Raw genomic sequence first — 5000 nt, forward strand, 5'->3', positions numbered from 1 at the left:
CTCCGATCCTGCGAGAAAGCCCGTTAAGACCTTTGGTCGCTGACTCCGATCCTTGGAGAAAGCCCGTTAAGACCTTCGGTCGCTGACTCCGATCCTTGGAGAAAGCCCGTTAAGACCTTCGGTCGCTGACTCCGATCCTTGGAGAAAGCCCGTTAAGACCTTCGGTCGCTGACTCCGATCTTTGGAGAAAGCCCGTAAAGACCTTCGGTCGCTGACTCCGATCCTGCGAGAAAGCCCGTTAAGACCTTCGGTCGCTGACTCCGATCCTTGGAGAAAGCCCGTAAAGACCTTCGGTCGCTGACTCCGATCCTGCGAGAAAGCCCGTTAAGACCTTTGGTCGCTGACTCCGATCCTTGGAGAAAGCCCGTTAAGACCTTCGGTCGCTGACTCCGATCCTTGGAGAAAGCCCGTTAAGACCTTCGGTCGCTGACTCCGATCCTTGGAGAAAGCCCGTTAAGACCTTCGGTCGCTGACTCCGATCTTTGGAGAAAGCCCGTAAAGACCTTCGGTCGCTGACTCCGATCCTGCGAGAAAGCCCGTTAAGACCTTCGGTCGCTGACTCCGATCCTTGGAGAAAGCCCGTTAAGACCTTCGGTCGCTGACTCCGATCCTTGGAGAAAGCCCGTCAAGACCTTCCGTCGCTGACTCCGATCTTTGGAGAAAGCCCGCAAGAGCTTTGGTGACTCACTCCGATTTCGCGAGAAGGGCCGCAAGAGCTGCGGGGACTCACTCCGATCCTGTGACAAAGCCCGACTCTTCAGGTCGCTCCTATGTAGCCCACCATCTCTTAAGCATTGGCGGCCGGGTCGGCCGGCGCTGACGGCCGAAGGAAGCCGCCGGGCGGACCGCGTTTGGTGTTTCCCCGCTCCCGAGGCCGCCTGCTACACGACGGCATGCGACTTTCCGGCCTGCCCCGACTTTCGGATTTCGCCAGGGTGTCTGACCAAGGTGTAGGTCGCCGATCCTACCTTGAGAGGAGTGGTCGTTTTTTGACTAGGCAACTCTTCCAGAGCCCGTAGCGGACGGCGGCTGGGGGCCAGCGGGTCCGGGAGGGTGCGGACGGGGCCGGCGCGGCACGGGCCAGACCCCTGCGTGGAGAAAAGACGGGGTCGTCCGGTGACTTTGCCCCGTCGGCCGGCTCCATCGGACTTGGCACCGGGCGCCTGGGCGGGTGTCGGCGGGGGGAGTGAGCGCCCCGCCCCGCCCGACTCCGACCGCCCCGGAGGGCGCCCCGGGCCCGCCGGGCGAGCGAGCAGGGTCCGTCCGGTGTGGGGCGGGGCCCGGGGAGGCGGGGGTGGAGCGGGCGGCCGAGCAACGGGGTCGACCGGGACGGGTCTCCCCCGGCCGGCGGGGCCGGTCTCCCGTTGCCCCCGAAGCCTACCCCGTGGCCGACTTGCGGTGGTTTTTCAAAAAAGTGCTCTGTAGGGTGTCTGACCATGTCGTGGGTCGCTCAACCTACCTTGAGAGAGTGGTCGTTTTTTGACTAGCTCGGGAATCGACGGCGAGCAATCGCACACTCTCGCCAGTCGTTTTGCTACCCCGCCGACCAGGCTGCCACTCCCCGCGAGGGCAGCCGGAGGTCGACAACCGGCTTGGAAGGCGCCCGCTCCTCCGCTCCTGCGGGCGAGGACGGGCGTGCCGACGGGCGTCCGGAACCAGCGCCGGGGCAGGCCCTCCGCGGAGGGCAGCCCGGGTCCCGCCGCTGCGGCGGCGGACCCAACGGCGACGGCTCGCCCCTTCCGTCTGCGTGCGAGTACGCCTTGCGGACTCGGCGGTTCGAGACCCGGCCGTCCGCCTTGCCGGCGGACGCGTCCGGTCGTGAGAGTGCGGGACCGTTCCTGACGGGACGGCTCGGGCGTTGAAGGGAAGCAACGGTCAGGTGTGGCCGGGAGTTCTGCGCTCAGGCTCCCGAGGGTTCGCGGCCATCTCCACGGCGCGTTCCCACCTCACGGCAGCGACGGACTCGGCGGCGCTCGGCGCTCCGGTCGAGCGGGACCGTGTGGCGGCGGCGGCAGTTGCGGGTCTTCCCGCGCTGCCCCGCGGCCGCGGCGGTCCTCTCCCGGCGGCGACCGCTCTTTCGCCGCCTCGGCGTCCTCGCTACCTGGTTGATCCTGCCAGTAGTCATATGCTTGTCTCAAAGATTAAGCCATGCACGTGCAAGTTTAAACTGTCCCAGTGAAACTGCGAATGGCTCATTAAATCAGTTATGGTTCCTTTGATCGTCACATCCTACATGGATAACTGTGGTAATTCTAGAGCTAATACATGCGGAAGAAGCGCCGACCTCACGGTCTGGCGTGCATTTATCAGACCAAGACCGACCCGGGGTTCGCCCCGGTCCCTTTGGTGACTCTGGATAACCCAGCCGATCGCACGGTCTTCGCACCGGCGACAGATCATTCGAATGTCTGCCCTATCAACTTTCGATGGTAGGTTCTGTGCCTACCATGGTGGCAACGGGTGACGGGGAATCAGGGTTCGGTTCCGGAGAGGGAGCCTGAGAAACGGCTACCACATCCAAGGAAGGCAGCAGGCGCGCAAATTACCCACTCCCGACTCGGGGAGGTAGTGACGAAAAATAACAATACGGGACTCTTTCGAGGCCCCGTAATTGGAATGGGTACACTTTAAATCCTTTAACGAGGATCTATTGGAGGGCAAGTCTGGTGCCAGCAGCCGCGGTAATTCCAGCTCCAATAGCGTATATTAAAGTTGTTGCGGTTAAAAAGCTCGTAGTTGGATCTTGGGACCGGGCTTGCGGTCCGCCGCGAGGCGTGTCACTGCTCGTCCCGGCCCTCCCCGCCGGATTCTCCTTGGTGCTCTTAACTGAGTGCCTCGGGGTGCCGGAGCGTTTACTTTGAAAAAATTAGAGTGTTCAAAGCAGGCCTGGCGCCTGAATAGTGGTGCATGGAATAATGGAATAGGACCTCGGTTCTATTTCGTTGGTTTTCGGAACGTGAGGTAATGATCAAGAGGGACGGACGGGGGCATTCGTATTGCGGCGGGAGAGGTGAAATTCTTGGATCGCCGCAAGACGAACCACTGCGAAAGCATTTGCCAAGAATGTTTTCATTGATCAAGAACGAAAGTTGTGGGCGCGAAGGCGATCAGATACCGCCCTAGTCACAACCATAAACGATGCCAACCAGCGATCCGCCGGCGTTACTTCGATGACCCGATGGGCAGCTCCCGGGAAACCTGAGTTTTCGGGTTCCGGGGGAAGTATGGTTGCAAAGCTGGAACTTAAAGGAATTGACGGAAGGGCACCACCAGGAGTGGAGCCTGCGGCTTAATTTGACTCAACACGGGGAAACTCACCCGGCCCGGACACAGTAAGGATTGACAGATTGAGAGCTCTTTCTTGATTCTGTGGGTGGTGGTGCATGGCCGTTCTTAGTTGGTGGAGCGATTTGTCTGGCTAATCCCGATAACGAACGAGACTCTGGCATGCTAACTAGTTCGGCGATCCCGCGCGATCGGCCGCAACTTCTTAGAGGGACAGCCGGCAGTAAGCCGGACGAGATGGAGCAATAACAGGTCTGTGATGCCCTTAGATGTCCGGGGCCGCACGCGCGCTACAATGAAGGCATCAGCGAGTCTTTCGCCTTCGCCGAAAGGTGCGGGTAACCTGCTGAACCGCCTTCGTGCTAGGGATCGGGGATTGCAATTATCTCCCATGAACGAGGAATTCCCAGTAGATGCGTGTCATCAGCGCGCGTTGATTACGTCCCTGCCCTTTGTACACACCGCCCGTCGCTACTACCGATTGAATGGTTTAGTGAGGCCAGTCGATCGGCCCCTCTCGGGCCGGCAACGGTCTGGAGGAGCGCCGAGAAGCCGATCAAACTTGACCATTTAGAGGAAGTAAAAGTCGTAACAAGGTTTCCGTAGGTGAACCTGCGGAAGGATCATTACCGAAACGAAGAAGCGAGGCGCTCGCGTCGTCGACTTCACACCAAACTCGTGGCAAGGAGCGGGCTCTGGTGCCCCCGGCCTCCCGCTCCGACCCTCACTCTTCCTTACCGCCTCGACAAGGTGGCGCTCCGACGGTTGCTCTCGCGCCAATCGCTCCTCCTTCGCGGAGGAGCGCGGGCGGAGAGCCAGGAGCGCCCATGCCGACCCGCTTGGCGGCGGGACCCGGCAGCCCCCTTGGAACGTTGGTCGGGCGCCTTCAGTGTGAGCCCGTCGTTCCCTATACCCTGCTAAACCAGCGAGCCGCCCCGAGTAGCCTGGTCGAGGACTGAGTCAGGTCCTCCCGGCGAAAAGTCTTGGGCGGGCGAGCGCAAGTGGGGGCACCTATATCCTGGCGGAGGGGCGTCGCGTCGTGGGTTTGCGCGGAATGGGGTTGAGTTGCTAGTCTCACGGCGGGGCCTAGGTGAGACGGCTCCTCCCCGGCACCCCGGCGCGGCGTTTCGGTCTCTGACTCGATGCAATCCATCTTGCGGACGAGTGACCTGTCCTTAAGCGTCGGACTTCGAGCGGGCGTCCCGCGGTCCAAGGCCTCCTTTGGGCAGAGGGGAGGACTGCTCTCGGTCGCCGCCGGCCAGCCACCGGCGGTCTCGACCGACTGCTCCACTCCCCGAGGTCTTCAAGAGAAGGGCGGGCGCAATCGACCCCTCGGCTCTAATTTCCCGGCCGGGTTTTGTCGAGGGGGCGCAGCGGTCTTCGCGGCGGGTCCCGGTTCGCGGAGCGACCCCCAGCCCTTCCGCTCGTTCGCCGTCCTTCACTCCGAAGGGCGCCTTCTTCCCGTCTCTGAAACGACGGTGCCGAGAGGCAAAGACAAGCTTTCGATGCGAAACGAAAAAGAAAAACGACAACTCTTAGCGGTGGATCACTCGGCTCGTGTGTCGATGAAGAACGCAGCCAGCTGCGAGAAGTAATGTGAATTGCAGGACACATTGATCATCGACTCTTCGAACGCACTCTGCGGCCCCGGGTCCGTCCCGGGGCCACGTCTGGCTGAGGGTCGGTTTTACCTTCAATCGCGTCGCGCCGCTCCA

The 5000-nt window shown here is 61.6% G+C and overlaps 2 non-coding genes across 2 annotated transcripts; both read left to right on the forward strand.

The window, feature by feature from the left end:
• Positions 1–2098: 2098 nt before the first annotated feature.
• LOC136441052 (small subunit ribosomal RNA) lies at positions 2099–3914 on the forward strand. The gene has a single exon (XR_010756772.1). It is a non-coding gene; the product is annotated as a small subunit ribosomal RNA (ribosomal RNA).
• A 901-nt stretch (positions 3915–4815) lies between these two features.
• On the forward strand, positions 4816–4969 carry LOC136441127 (5.8S ribosomal RNA). The gene has a single exon (XR_010756843.1). It is a non-coding gene; the product is annotated as a 5.8S ribosomal RNA (ribosomal RNA).
• The last annotated feature ends 31 nt before the right edge of the window (positions 4970–5000 follow it).

This window comes from Branchiostoma lanceolatum, chromosome 8 (assembly GCF_035083965.1).
Source record: "Branchiostoma lanceolatum isolate klBraLanc5 chromosome 8, klBraLanc5.hap2, whole genome shotgun sequence".
NCBI classification, from domain to species: Eukaryota; Metazoa; Chordata; class Leptocardii; order Amphioxiformes; family Branchiostomatidae; genus Branchiostoma; species Branchiostoma lanceolatum.